The 16,664-nt window shown below is 37.3% G+C and overlaps 1 pseudogene; it reads right to left on the reverse strand.

Annotated features, from left to right (window-relative positions):
* Positions 1-15,372: 15,372 nt before the first annotated feature.
* LOC148044387 (GPN-loop GTPase 2 pseudogene) lies at positions 15,373-16,373 on the reverse strand (annotated as a pseudogene).
* Between the last annotated feature and the right edge of the window lie 291 nt (positions 16,374-16,664).

Consider the following 16,664-nt stretch of genomic DNA (forward strand, 5'->3'; position numbering starts at 1 on the left):
TGATGGGCTCCTGGGTGGCCTCACACCTAGTTTGTTCCTTAAATATTGTCATTTGATGGGGAAGCATGCCTTTTCTGGAAGTCTCTGCCTTATGGATAAGGTGACCAGACGTCCCGCATTTGGCGGGACAGGCACGCTTCTTCATAATTTTTCCCATGTCCCGGGCAAAAGATCCCGCTTTAATTTTGGCGCCTTCTTTGATCGCTCGTTCCCCCACCCATCCGCTGCTGCTCGCATGGGCGGGGTAGTGTAGCAAGTGAGTGGGGGGATGGGCGGGGGAGCGGCTCGCCTTTCCAGCCCCACTTCCACCTGGACAAGCCATGGGAAAGCCTCCGCCTCTTCGGGGGCCGGCGGGCGAGGTGAGAGCAGCGGCCGTAGACTCCCCCGCGGGACCACTGCTCCCTCTAAGGCAAGAAAACACCGCGGCAGCACTTTTCAACTCCCGCGCAGCCGCAGTGATTTGTTTTGATGAGCACGGGGCGACTGGACTGACGGTAAGCCCCCGCCACCACCGGACTAACTGCTGCTGCCTCCTCCTCCTCTAACAGAACCGCCAAATTTGCTGCCCGGCGCTGCAGCTGAGGTGAAGCTGGCAAAGCTCCCACCGTGCTTTTGAGGAGCCTTGAGGCGACGGGAGCTAGTAGGAAGGTGGTGGAGGGGTGGGAGCAGGAAAAAAGGCCCGATGGCTCCTCAAAAGCATGGCAGTGGAGGAGGGGGCAGGGCAGGGGTAATGCAGTGCCCAGCTCAGGTGCTTCAAGCAGAGGGGGAGCCACCCCCTCTGCCAGCGCTGGGCAGCAAAGCTTAACATCTCAACGCTGAGAGGCTCCCCCTCTGCTTGGAGCACCTGAGCTGGGCACCGCATTACCCCTGCCCTGCCTACTCAGACCAGCTGAGCCTCCCTGGATGTCGCTGGCAGAGGGAGCGGCTCCCCTCTGCTCAGAGCACCTGAGCTCAGTACCGCGTTACCCCTGCCCTGCCTACTCAGACCAGCTGGGGCCTCCCTGGACATTGCAGCAGCAGCAGCCCCAAGTTCGCTGATCTCGGCGTTTTTCGCATCAGGGCGTGCTGCAAGAAGAGGGAGTGAGTGAAGACCTTTTCTAGCCGGCGCAAAGGACTTCCCAAGACTTGCTTTGCAGCAATCCAGACTCACTCCCTGCCTCTTGCAGCCCGCCCCATTTGCGCCGGCTAGAAAAGGTCTTCACTCACTCCCTCTTCTTACAGCACGCCCCAATGCAAAAAACGCAGAGATTGGCGCACGTGGGGCTGCTGCTGCTGCGACATCCAGGGAGGCTCAGCTGGTCTGAGTAGGCAGGGCAGGGGTAATGCGGTGCCCAGCTCAGGTGCTCAGAGCAGAGGGGGAGCAGCCCCCTCTGCCAGCGCTGGCAGCAAAGCTTAACATCTCAGCTTTGCTGCCCAGCGCTGGCAGAGGGGGTGGCTCCCACTAATGCATGAATATAGTCAAAATGATATAGACTAATTGATTTATCCAATCCTAGGGGAGAGCTTGGAATAATGACAAACAAAATGTGAATACAATTCTGAACTTAGGTAGATATATTCCTTTCTATTTTATTTTATTTTTAGCTTGAGGGCAATATTGCTATGTTTTATCTAATTCTATCATGTAATCCTTATATGTATATAACTTTATGTAATTCTGTCAGCAAAGTGGTGAGTGTGTCAATTAGGGGTTTAAATGGGAAGAAGGTCTATTTTAATTTTCAGCTGTACTCTGCTGAATAATATATGGGGTGTGTCTGTGTTTATATGTATGCCAATCTGTATCTGTATTTAACATATAAATACCAAGTAAATTAAAAACCATAGAATTCCTTAAAAATCATTATATAACTTTCAATTGGACAATTAGACAATGTCCTATTTCTATTTTAAAAAGGAAATGCATAAGCTTTATGAGAGCCAGTTAGTTTAGTTATTAAGCCAGAAGGCTAGAAACCAGGAGAGTAAGTTACCTTAGGTGCACAAAGTGAATTGAATGACTTTAGGTCAGTAACGCTTTCTCAGCCCTGAGAAGACACTGAAAAACCATTTCTGAAAAAAATCTGTGAGGACTAGTCCAGAGAGTCTGTCCCCAGGAGTCAACAATGAATCATTAGTGCTAAAACATTTATATTTGTCAAAGCAATATGAAAAAAACCATAGGGATAATAATTATGAATAGCCTTTTTCTTACTATACAATATTTTGACTACAGTGTACAATCAGAATATTACAAGGGAAAACTGCTTCAGGCTACATGTCACTCACATAGAATACATGAGCTTATACATTTTAATTTTTGACAATTTCTTACGGATTTCTTTTAGTGGCTCATGTTCACTTAAATTATAATTATGCAATTGATCAAAGAGCTATATACCAAAAAGGATATAAATTCTTAGGTAGCAACTGGAAGCACAGTTTTATATATACTTTATATATGAAATAGAAGGATTTGTGTATTTTCACAAAGGACTGTTGGGAAAAATGGCTACCTCTTTTAAAAACTGATAAGTCTGTTTCATCATGTCCTGCCCATGGTATGCATATGCATATGGAATTAAGAATATTATACAATAGTTTAAACATGCTATTAAGATTGTAGTTATCCTTACATTTACTTTGAAATTAATTTTGCTAAAAGTCAAATGTCAACAAACTCTTGATCTCTCTTTCTTAAATCTTCATTTGTCAGAAGGTGATTGAAGTGAATGATTGGAAATTAGATTGAAGTGTACAAAGCTAGCTGGATTATAATGTGTAAAGAAATCAGAAAAAAATAGAGCAATTGTTCATATCTATCTTCAAAAAGGAAGAAGGGAGATCTAGAAAATGAAAGGCCTCTCAGCTTGAAGCCTGCATTGGAGGAAGTCTGGGAATAGATTTTCAAACAATCACATTTGTGACTGCTTGGTTATATATTTTTACAGTTAAGAAGTCAGCATGGATACTTCTAACACTATAATTGTTTTAGTATGTTTATATGAGTATTGTTTCTTTCATTCATTCATTTATTCATTCTTCCATGCTTAAGTTATTAACTTATTAATGAATGAAATGCATGTTATAACAGTGGACTAAGTCAAATGAATATATTAAACAAGACTGTGGAAGACAAAAAGTACCTTTCCCATATGTTTCTGAAGATGAATGTTTAATCCCTGTCATAGTTATAACCTGAAAAGCCAGGTGAGAATATTAAATTTTCCATCATGATCTTTCTATGGCAACAACCTGGCAGTATCTATTGTTATAAATATCCCATACAGCAGTATAAAATGATCAAATAAAGTTGCTCTTTTTACTGGTTTATCATGAACAGTGTTTATTTTCTCTATAGTATATCACATTGATTTTGGGATGTTCTGAGACAGATGAATTTTGTAATAGGAAAATCTCTCATCAAAATACTCAAGATAAGATTTTTTATGTCTAAATCAGTGTTGAAATCAATCATGTTTAGGGCAGCTTGCTTTCCTGACAATTATCTTTAAGAGCATCCAGAACATGATGACATTTTCATTGGACTTGAAGAAATGTAAAAATGCAGATAAATCATAGCCAAATAATCTAATTGTCTCAGTTCATCATGAAAATATTCTAAGTGATTTTATATTCTACAGATACAAAAATGAATAATGTTAACGTATAAATACAAACAAAATAAAGAATATACTGCATAATAGATTCAAAACTGTTTTACAACAGTTACAAAGAAAATCTTATACATCAAATCAGATATATTGCAGGTGGACCAAGGCCATCCAAAATGGATACCACTTGATAAAAAGCATCCATGAAAGAGCCCTAAAACAAGATGGATTAATGATATCAACAAGTATTGTGGGTCCAACTGCCAAAAGAAAGCTTAGGACCATATTGGTTGGAAACATGAGGAGAAGGCCTTCATCCTGCAGTGGATAAACAACGTGTCAGCGTTTCAAATATCATGCAGAATTAAATCAGAGTCCAAGGCAGAGCTATCCTTAAAGTTCCAATTTAATAATACAGACATGTTGGCAACGACTGTGGAAACCCCAAATCTGAAAACTTCCTGGGATTCCACCCAGTTGAAAGTTCATGATCTTATCCCCACACCCATAAATCCATCACATGGTCCAATCTTCTTTGGCCACGCTGGCATCTCCACCCAGCTGGTTCCGGTCAGGTGCAGAAGTGCGGAGTCAAAAGATGACCTTGGGCTTCTAGAAAGGAATGACAACAACATATTCCACAATTGTACTCCTTTCTATTCCCCCTCCCAACTACTACACTAATGAAACAACATAGGAAAATAATAGAGTGTGTGGCAGGCAAAAAATCTTAAAAGGAATATAACTGCAGGCCTGACACAATGGCTTAAATGATGATGATGTTATACAGTAACATTAAATAAGCCTTGAAACATTAGAAACTTAACAGATAATTTTAATTAATTCTATGGGTACATACATTTGTTTACAAATATTTTATAAAAGACATTTTCATTCTCTACTACAGCTAAATAATTGTAGACAATATTAAATAACTGTTGCTCATGCAGGCCACATCCTTCATCACATGCCCAACTTTCCCATTTATATTATCAATAACTTCACATAATTATTTTAAGATAGGCAATATTCTATTTTTTTGAGCTTGAGTATGTGGAATTGTTAACATAATCAGACTTGCTTAAATTGATTCTTCTGCTTCTAATTAGATATAACTCTGCTTCTTACTGCTCAAACCAGCAAGGATATAAGGAAAGATGGCATTCTGGATCCTGGGGACAACCCAAAATATGTATGCATTCCAATTTTTTCTTGCATCTTTATTTATCAAGATACAAGGTTTTATTTTTTTAAGACTCAGAGCTTCTTAACATATAACCCTAGTATCCTGAAATTATAACTAAGTGATAAACTCTTAATTTGATTACTGTCTTCTCATCACAACTTCGTTTTATTAAAAAACATGAATGTTTGTTTATTCTATTGTTCTCTTTACATATTTCCTGTTTAGAACTATTCATTTTTCAAGTTGTGTGCACTAAAGCATTTCCATTTTTATCTGCCAGCATGGGTGTGTGTTCTGTGGGTGTGGGTGTGGTGGGTATAGGTGTCTGTATGTGCTTTAAAAATGATTAGAAAAAAATACATTATTCTGTCACCTAGACTTGATAGCTGGTTATGAAACTGTCAGCAATTTAGGTTAAGTGGGAAGTTCATAAACTTCCTAGAAGAAGATAATGGCAAAATACGTCTGTATTTTATTAAAGTGGTTGTGTTTCTGGAGTTACCAAGAGCCACCTAAAATTTCAAGGTTACCCTAGTGTAGTGTGTACAGGTGTACTTTAATGGCATCTGATGAAAATAACAGAAACTAGCAGATTTCTCTAAATAGGCAGCACAAATCATATTTGTGTTTCTTCATATATATTCTTTTATAGAAGTTATATAGCTAACATTTTTACAGTAATATGTTTGTGTATGTTAATTTGAATAATACCACATTGCTTTTTAAGTACTGTTTAAAAATTATATTAAATGTATCTGTTTTATGTCAGTTGAGACAGTTTCTTATTTCTGCAAGAGAAAAAAGCTTTTAAAGGATTAAATTTGCTTTAAAGAAGAGGTAGCTACGTCTTAATACATTTCCCTGGAATCTATTCAGACATGTTCTTTTTTTACAGGAAAAAAACATAGTATAGAATATATGACTAATGTTTCCCTGCAACTGAAAACAAAGCAAAGCTACCTCACTGATGCCCAAAATAATGGCATTTTTGGTTTAGGACTAAGTGTGCATGTCTGTCTGTGTGTATAACTCTCCTCGCTCAAGCCTTTCTCATAGTATGGCAGAGGAAATGTTTTCCTGCACTAAAATATATAAGATGTTTTCAGGGGCTGTTGAGTAGGTGTGAATAAGATGCTGGTGATAGTTTCATGTTATGCTACAGTGACTGGAATAGCTTTGGGAAAAATATGCATCATACTAAATCTGAATAAATATAATTCAGGGTAAATAGGTATTCTGATAGTGATATGAATGGAAGTGTGGCAATGAAAAAAAAATTGAAAAAGTGGCTGGGCCATTTAGAGCCCCAGGAAGGAATAAGAATTATCACAAAGAAAACAGAACAATACTTAACTCTAAAGTAAGGTGACCAGGTGTCCCGATTTCAGCGGGACAGTCCCTCTTTTGAACAATTTGTCCCGCACCCCGGGGGGGGGGGGTTAAAAAAGTCCCAATTTTTTTTAAGTTACGAAAAAGCCTCCAGCCGCCTTCAGGCTCTCCTAGCAACTGAGAGCGTATATTCTTCGAGCCGAGCACATTCCCGCCCGCGCGTCCTTGAGAGCTGTTGCCAATGGCTGAGGGAGAAGACGTTACTCCATGTGGAGACCATGGGCTTCCCTCATGGATTTTTTCTTCTTCTGTTGCTTTGAGCAGCCCCTCCCTCCCCCCTCTCTCTTTCTCTCTCTCTCTCTCTCTCTCTCGGAGCTAGCAGCTGCCTCCGAGGCTGTCCAAGCTCAGCCCCTTCCCCTCCCCCCCGGACTGCTGCTTCGCCTCAGCTGCTCCGGGCTTCTAAATTGGCATTGCATGTTGTTTGGGGAGGGGATTACTGTGCCATAGAAACACAGCGTATGTCTCACGTGACTGATAACCTGGTCTCTATACAGAAGAGGTAATTTTAAAAACTTCGGAGCAAATCCAGAAAGAGGGGAGAAAGAGGCTGAAGGAGTGTTTGCACAGGAGGGGGAATTTATAAATGGCCCAGTGAATCCAGAGGAGGAGTGTGTGTGTGTATGAGAGAGAGGGGGGGAGGGAGGGAGGGAGAGAGAGAGAGGCTGAAGGTGTGCACAGGAGGGGGAATTTATAAACAGCCCAGTGAATCCAGAGGAGGAGTGTCTGTGTGTGTGTGAGAGAGAGAGGGGGGGGGATGAAGGTGTGCACAGGAGGGGGAATTTATCAATGGCCCAGTGAATCCAGAGGAGGAATGTGTGTGTGTGTGTGTGTGTGTGTGTGTGTGTGTGTGAGAGAGAGAGAGAGAGAGAGAGAGAGAGAGAGAGAGAGAGAGAGAGAGAGAGAGAAGAGACTATCACTAAGTGTTGTAGCTTCTGATTCTTGATGAATGTATTCTATTTTATTTTTCTTTATGTACACTGAGAGCATATTCACCAAAGACAAATTCCTTGTGTGTCCAATCACACTTGGCTAATAAACTATTCTACTCTATTCTATTTTATTCTATTCTATTCTATTCTATTCTATTCTACTCTACTCTACTCTACTCTACTCTATTCATTTTTATTTCAATTCTAATAAGGAGTTTAGCTTCTCTCCCTTGAAAATGTAAGCTAGCATAAGGCATTATAATGCAAGCTAGCTTTAGGTTTCAAACAGTTCATTTAGTGACCAAAGTTACAATGGCATTGAAAAAAGTGACTGATGACCATTTTTCACACTTAGCGACCATTTTTCACACTTAGCAACCATTGCAGCATCCTCATGGTCACGTGATCAAAATTTTGATGTTTGGCAACAGATTCGTATTTATGATGGTTTCAGTGTCCTGGGGTCATATAATCACCTTGTGTGACCTTTTGACAAAATATAAAATTTTTAATCAGCCCCCTCCCCCCCACCGTCAATGGTGTCCCTCTTTACCAATCTGAAAATCTGGTTGCCTTACTCTAAGGGAAAAGATAATTAAAATAATAAAATAGAAACTAAGTAGGAAAAAATGAAAACTTATATTTAATATTTATCAATAATCACTGCTTTATCAATGCATTCATTTCTCTAATATGAATAAAATATTATTATAAGATATCACAAAATCACTGCTATAGCAACAAAAGTATTAAAGATAAATTAATCTCTCAATAAAGTGTTGGAGAAGATAATACAGAATCAGTCCAGTCCAGTACAAACTAATTATTTTACATAATGATGTTGATTAAATAGAAAAAATAGTGCTAAGTGAAAAATGAAATGAAGGAGGCTGCGGAGGAGAAAAAAACATATACAAGAGGATAATTGACAAAACAATTAGGAAAGTTATAAAGACATATAGTTGCTATAAAATGTGGTGTGACTTCATGTATGCACATAAAAAGATGTAGATATTTTGGTCTTCAGGTAATCATTGAAATATATATAACTGACAGATAAAACTGTATCATTGATTTGTTAATTTAGAAGTGAATTATAGGTTTGACTTAGATTTTTTACATCAATTGAGTTTGAGTAGTTTAAGACAGCTAGACAAATATATATGTTGGAAGTAAAGTACATATGAGAATAAATTGACTCATAAATAATTTAAAACAGTATTAGTTAAAAGTTTTAGGAGCAAATGCATAAAGAACGCATAAGATGAATTCAGATGTGTTTTTTGAGTTTGTCAAAGTGTGTGCATATTGATTGTTGTTGACTGAGAAACTGGTGATTTGCAATAATTGCTAGTTAGTGGCATGATGCAATAAGAAGCATGGATCTTAAAATTGATGTATCGAAGTCCAAGATAATTGTGTTTGACAGTTTGAAATGATGTGAGTAATTCAAGTTACTTACTACTAGCAAAAGACAAAAAAAGTGGAAATCACTGAGTCCTAATAATGAGAAAAAAGGAAAAGAAATATTAAAAGCCAAATAGTATTTTTTAAAGGTAGGATAATATGTGATCTGTTGGAAGTCAGTATTTACATGGAGGTTATATTGCATACATAGGAGCCAGCTTGGTGTAGTGGTTAAAGGTAATGGGCTAGAAACCAGGAGACCATGAGTTCTAGACCTGCTTTAGACACACAATCAGCTAGGTGACTTTGGATCAGTCACTCTCTCTCAAGTATAGGAAGGAGGCAATGGTAAATCACTTCTAAAATCTTCCAAAGGAATGAGTCCACATGATTAAAAACTAACTCAAGAAGTTACAAATGCACTCAAAGGCACCAAATAAATAAATAATAAAATTTTAAAACACCATACATAAAGAAAAAAGAGCAATATATAGTATTACTTACCTAAAAATAAAAATATAAAAATAATGATTAAAAAGTCATTACAATGTAGATGCTTTCTCATCTAGGATATAGAAATACATATTCTTTTGAGAAATGAAAACTGAATCATTAATAATCTCCCCCCACTTCAAAAGCCGAAATAAAAATAAAAAGATAGAATCCTATTAAATATAATGAGATATTTAACCATGTATCTTAAAATAAATATCAAGGGAAATAAACACAAGAAACATTTATCAATTAGCTTGGATAACCATATCCCTATATTATTTTCTCCCGTTAGTATTAAATCCCAAAATGAATGTAAGCTAAAATTCTGTTTTGTATTGTAATGTAGCTTTATATTATATTCCAAAATGGAATTTTAATCTTTTACAATTATTTTTATCAAGGCAAAAATAAAATGATGAGTAACTTGAAACCAATTTCAAATGAATAAACTGAAAGCACAAAACCATAGATAATCTTTAGAAGTATTTGTATATATATATTTACATACGTATTTTGAAATCTTACATATATTTAAGATTTCATCTTTGCATTGAACATTCATGTTTGTCGTTGAACATTCATCTATAGTTAACGAACTGAAATATATTTTCCAGCAGAAATAATTTATAATGATTTGGTATAATATTGTTAATCTCCAAAGTCATTTGAAAAGCTGTAGTTTCCTGTTTTTGTTTGTTCTGAGTCTATGTAAAAGAAAAAAAATCTCCAATATATGCAATAGTTGGCTTTATGCGATTAACAACTAAGAAACCTTACTCAATTCCACCCTTTTCTGATCTTGTTTCATCATTAATTCATCTAAGATCCAAATGTAAAACAGAGACAAAGATGGAGCTATTAAGGAAATCCCATTTCATGCATACTGTCTAGGATTTTGTCTCTTTCTTACAACTGCTAGCAGGTAATGATTTAGTGAGAGTTCACAAAATAAAGTGGATAAAAAGAAACCAAGTTTGGGGTGAAATTAGATTCCTCTTTATTGAGCATGTAATGAAAACAGGACAATTGTATATTCAATAAATTTGACTATATAGGAAGAGAGGAAAGAGATCATCATTCTTAGTAGTCTGTATCAGAATTCCTGCATACATACTTTTTAATAAATAAAGTAAAAGCTAAAACAAACTAAATTAAAAGGAAAAGGAAAAAGAAATGGAAAAGAGAAGCAAAAAAGAAAAGAAAATAGCAATAAAGAAATGGTTTCCAACCATCATCACACCCTCTTCCACCGTACAAGTTACAAATAAATTCTTCACCACATAACCTCTCCACACCTACACAATCCAGAGATCATCTTATTGGTTCAGTAAAAAGAGTTATTAGAAATATCAAAACAAACATTGTCCCTGGTTAAATAGTCCAACTTTGGATTCCTTCTTTTTTACTCTGCACAATCTTTATCTCTAAATCAGGGGTGTCAAACTGGCAGCCCATGAGCCAGATGCTTCACACATAGGCCATGCCCATCCCAGCTCCATGAATTGGGGGGGGGGGATATCTCAAAATGTCATGTGACAGCTATGTGATGCCATGAGTTTGACACCTGTGCTCTACAGAAATCATTCCTGTGGCGTCACAGAAGTTGATCTTTCATTCTCTTTGGCTCTTAAAAAGAGTCTTCAAAGTTTTCACCAGGCTTTCTTGTCACATCTCTTCCATGTCAAGACCCTTGAATTTTTTATTTGACTTTCCTATTCCCATTTTGCTAATCTTGATTTTGTTATCTTCCATGTCTCTGTAATGTTTATGTCAGGTAAAAAAAATAAACCTTTTCTCATCTGGTAAATGTTTATCCATTGAAATCTATATCCTTTCTGAAATAATAGTTATTAATATTTCAGTCCATGTTTTTTTTTAAAAAAACCTCTTCAACATAAAAATAGTGCAAACCTAACCATTTTAACTCTCTTCTGTCTGGGTCAGTAGCTCCTTAGTGTCCATTAGCACCTTCATTAAGCCTCAGCTCTTAATATAAGTTTGGTTCCATGATTACATTATTTAATTATAAATTTATTTTTCAAATGTTTCAGCAAAAGTTATATATAGAGAAATTTCTTCATACAGTTGTACTTTTTAAAAGAGTATGTAGTAGAACTTTTGTGTAGAATTCTATTGGTATTTTGCCAATTTAAATTTTTATACTCTCTGTTTAAAATATCTTACATTCAAAAAAGGCAAAACCCACCAGGTGTGAAATTAAGCCCACTGTTTTAAGGTCCCTAATATTCATACATTCCCAAATGCTATGAGAAAGTATGTTTACCTTATGAGGAGCAGACATATAGAGCACTTGTGGGCATTTTTCTGTGCTCCCCATCTCTGGAGAAATTTGAAGGACTTGTCAAACTAATATTTTATCTGTGCAGTGGTTGTCATCTCTGAAGAGACATCTTCAGTCAGACATAATAGAAGCCACAATCCAAAAGAATTTCATGTACTTATACGCTTTTTAAAATGATATATAGTACAAGTTGTGTGGAGAATTCTGTGCATTAGACAGCATTCTATGACAAGCTTAGTAAAAAATATAGATGACAGTACATCAGGATTTCTTAAAAAGAAATGATAGTCTGAATATAGATTGTCCACATGTCATTACCATTCATGCCTCCTTACATCTATATTTTTGATTTTAGTTGTTGAATTTATTTAGCCAAGGTGGCGCAGTGGTTAAAAGCAGCACTGCAGGCTACTGCTAGATCAGCAGGTCAGCGGTTCAAATCTCACCGGCTCAGGGTTGACTCAGCCTTCCATCCTTCCGAGGTGGGTAAAATGAGGACCCAGATTGTTGGGGGCAATATGCTGACTCTCTGTAAACCGCTTAGAGAGGCCTGAAAGGCCTATGAAGCGGTATATAAGTCTACTGCTATTGCTATTGCTATTATAGCAGGAGCAGACTTATATGCTGAAGAAAAATATAATGAAAGAGGGAGAGAACAAAAAACTCCATGTCTGATTAATATATCAGTAGGAGATTATTGGGAAATCCCAGGTTTGTAACTTAGAACTGGAAATAACAAAAAATAAAAATAAAAAAGGTAATGGCCAGACTTCCTAGTGTTACAAAAATAAACATAATATGAATGCTAATGTCATGAACTACCTTCAGATAGCTGAAGACAAGTACATGGAAGTGGGATCTGTATCTCTGTACTTCAACATTTTGTAATATTGGCATTATCAGGACTTTCCGTTATCATCAGAATTCAAGCTCTACCTTTACCTTTTTAAAAAACTGAGAAGGCTTAATTTTCTCTTTTTAAGAAGAATTTTAGGAGAATGGATATTAAAGTAAGGATAGTATTACATTGAATGTATTTTCCCATCTAGGCTTTTGTTTCTTTTTCCTGGGGTTTTAATTCATTTTAGATCAGAGTGTAATTTAAGGAGAGGTTTTGCTAGGTTATACTCAGCCTAACTAACACATGAAGCCCTGGATTAGGACTGCAATATACCTCTCAACATAATTTGCCAAGGCATATTAGTAATAATGATCATTAAAGAATAGCAGAAGAGCGGGGAGACACACAATAAATTCCATCCTTCTTCCCTTTGTAATCTTCTAATTTGGGATTGTGCCAAATGTCCTGTCAAGATAATAAGGCATATTATTGCTAACTAGAAAAATTGTCTCCAAGGCTTGAAGGTTTCATTTATCCTGAATGAATCCTATGGGATGTTAATTATATATTTAAGTCTATTAAAAAGAAAAACCCAGAATGATGGAGGTATGAAGCATTTCTCAATGTATTTAGATTTCTCAGAATGCAAACAATTTTCCATAGTTTCAGTAATTAACCTTGTAGACAGATTCAGGAAACTAAAATGAAGAGGTTGATAAGAAAGTATAAACAAGTAAATAAAGTAAAATATTATATGAGTCTTTAGTTTTCAGTAGTTTTACAATATTGTATATAAACACTATTTTAAGCTGCAACAAAATGAAAAATAATTGATACACCCAGTAATTTTCACTGTAATTTATATCCAAAAATATAGATTTATTGTATACATAAACAGTACAGTCATATACACTCTTTTAAAAAGACTTACTGAATTGAATATATTTTCTATGTATGTAGGTATAGAGTTGCAATCATAGGGCTTTTCCACATTTCAGCCTTCAGTTGCTTGTCTCGAGGGATAAAGTGGTCTAAAATGTACTTGATTTAGGAAATCCTTCCTTGCTTTGGAAGCAGTGGTGCCTTGATGTTATGTCCATATTGTGTCAATTAAAACCCACACTGTATGAATTTTCTGCTTTTAATACTTCCTGGGTCAGTAAACAAAATGACCATTTAACCTTTTTTTCTGTTCTTGGACTACAAGATGAAAGTGACAGAATTCTTATCAATTTCATCTGGTCAAAACCAAAAACCGCTCTACCACTTTTCTATCACTGGTAAGTTAATTTTTGAATAGGGGGATGGGTGAGCTGGAGAAACCCAACATCTCATCATTCCACTGGAGAAAAAAAAAATGGAGGGCAATGACTGTCAGAAGCTGCCTTCTGCCACAAGTCACAGAAGCTAAATGAAGCTAAAAAGCTTTGCTGAAGAATTGAAGTGCAGCACGCTAAACAAATGATCCAATTGGAATCAGCATATATCAGATAGTATGAAGCCAAAAACATGGCTGGAGGTTGTGTTAATTGCAGGTGAGTTGAGTTCGTATGTCTTCCTACCTTCGATAAATATTGGCTGCTTCATGCTGGTGCTGGAGTATGCTAGAAGCACAGATTTGCTCAGAGACTGTGACATTAATTATATTATTTTTACATTTTTTGTTAAATCAGCTTCTGTATTTGCCACCATCCTATGATGCTTCTAAAATGACTATTCACAGTGAATTGAGATATTTCAGTTGTTTACTACATTTCCTTTTTATCTATTGGCTTGGTTTCCATTTCTAGAAATTCCAACTTATCCTTTCAGTTTTGAGGTTTTTTTCCCCTTCTTGAAATGGTATTAAACTATAACAAAATCTTGCAAATCTGAATGTTTTTCCCCTCTCTCCTTTTATCTTTATGTCAGCTAGGAAAGGGCTTGCCAGAGATGTTTGCTCAAGTTATTTTCTTGGCCTAGGCTTAAGCCCTGCTTCTTTGTCCATGTCCTTGGTAGTTCTCTTTCTCCTGTCCTTCAAAGCCACCCCTTTGCTTTTTACAAGATGTGGTTCAACTGTCTGTCAACAGGTTCAGAACAAAGCTGCCTGGCAAGACTCACCTTCAGCAAAACACTGACTTCAAAGTGTTATAGGAAACAGTTGAAACCTATTATTTATGCCAAATAACATGTTACAGAAGTATTGCCTGAAAGGGTTCCAAAGTTCTCCACCTGTCACAATCACTGCTCTCTTATTTTGTATCTATAAACAACTGCATAAAAATAGTAACTATGGATTCAATTTTGCCTAAAGGTGTGTTTAATTTTTCTACCATGTAGATGTTGTGTCAGCTTCTATTTATTTATGGGCTCATTGAAATATAATTTGACCAAGGACGCCTACATTTTTGCATGTAGATGTATACTATCACAATATGCCTTTTCAAAATCCAGGGAAGCCTGTCAATTTCTGAATTCTTATAGAAACACAAGCAATCACTGAGGGTTAAAATGTGGATTAGGAACTAGAATAGGTTTGTCTATCTTAGCTAGGAACTAAGATAGGTTTTTTCTATATAGTTGCAGGTAATGAATGGCCCATGTCAGGGTGAAAAAGGTTCAGGTAATCTCCTCAGTTCTGGTTTTATGTTGTTCATAAATTGCTATATTCATAAAAGTCTATAATATTCCAAGTACTACAGAAATATAATTCAGTGTTACACTGGAGACCAATCAGATAAAGCATCTGTTATATATCATATATTATATTTTAATCATTTGTTTACTGTACAAATATAGAGGGAAATTTATATTTGCATACAGGAACATTGGAACATTTCAAATAAACAGATTTTTTATTCATGTACTTAAGATAATTATTTATTACAAAAATCCTATATACCCCATTTTCTCTGTGTTTAGCAATCACAAAGTGGGTTTTTGACAATCTAGTCTGAAAATCAATTGAAAATCTGGTTGATTTATTTATTTTTCTTCCATTGAATCATATCTAATTCTGAAGGGTTGACTGAACAAGGCCCTGCATTTTCTTGGCCAGGCTCTTTCAGAAGTAGTTTGCCATGACTTCCTTCCTAGGGCTGAGAGGATATGACTGGGCCCTAGGTCACCCAGCTGTCTTTGTGTCTAAGGTAGGATTAGAACTTATGATCCCCCAATTTCTAGTTTTAACCATTAAACAAAATTGACTCTCAAAGGTGATTTTCAGTATACAAACACACACCGCTGCTCTTTCTGGGAGACCATTTTGGGCAGGCCGATCTACCCTCCTTCAGTGATTGCTGTAACTCGCGTGTTCCATGTCTAAAGTTTCCTCCTCCACCGTTTTCTCCTGTGGCTGCACATATTTCTCCTGGACAGCCAGGGTGGAAGTAAAATGAAAATCAGCTCCCATCGCTGCAGACATCAAGACGTTGAGGTTTCTGTGTTCAGAGTCCCCAAAACAGTAACCATTGGCTTTGTCCACTGCTTGCATCAGGCACTGCATGCTTTCCTTGTCCTGGACATTGAGGGGAACAAAAGAGACCAAACTATAGTCTTCAATCACTCCCACCAGTTTCTTGTTCAGGCGCTGGTAGTTCTTGAAGAATGGATCTAAGGCCAAATGGTCCACTAAGTAGGACAGATCAAGAACTTCTGTGTAATAATCTAGATTAAATGCCAACTTCGCACACTGCTCAATAAAGTCCATTTTGGAGAGGATGTTGATGTGGGGCAACTCTATGTGCAGCATTGTGGAGAGGGAAGTGCAGAGAACAGAGATGAATTTGCCGGGATCTGTGGAGTAATGAGAATCTACCAGATGAACAGCAGCCAAACTGAAATTCCACTTAGCAAGTTGAGCAAAGATGTTTCTCAATGAACTATGATGGGTGCAGAGCTCCACTTGTCCGGGGCAATCAAATAAGAAGTAATGTCCTTTCAGTTGGTCCAGTTTCTCCTGCAGCCAATCAAAATTCACCTCCAGGTACTCCATGCAGTAGATTAAGCCACCATTGGGGCCAAGTTTCAAATTCTCCATCACATCAGCCAAGGTGATCAGTTCAGAGATATCCACAGCACACTGGAACGGAATCCCTTCGTTTGCTGGGTCCAGATTCACCACAGCTACTTTGCGCCCAATTGCGGAAAAGAATTCCTGCATGCCATGACAATAGGTGGTTTTCCCAGAGCCAGGAGGCCCGATCACTACCTGACTGGAGGCTAGTGAGGGCTGCTTGCTGCTTTTCGACATGCTGCAAGGTTTATTTCCCCTGGGATTCCGCTGCTGGTTCCTTCTACGGGCTGCTTTCATTCATGACGGAGGGAGAGGATCTCCAGGCGTGAAAGGACACTTGTCTGCACCTTCTTTCTTCTACGGTACAAACGTAAAAACTGCCGCTCTATCTTGATGGTAAGTGACGTCTAACCAGGCCTTTCAGTATACAATAAATGTGCAGGAAAACCTGAATTTTGTATTTATTTTATCTTTTACATGAGTGCAGGAGATTGAACTTTTCCTTATGTGATTTCACATGTGAACCTG

Source organism: Thamnophis sirtalis, unplaced genomic scaffold, assembly GCF_051295495.1.
Source record: "Thamnophis sirtalis isolate CommonGarterSnake01/CBP01778 unplaced genomic scaffold, rThaSir2_p1.2 scaffold_8, whole genome shotgun sequence".
Taxonomy (NCBI): domain Eukaryota; kingdom Metazoa; phylum Chordata; class Lepidosauria; order Squamata; family Natricidae; genus Thamnophis; species Thamnophis sirtalis.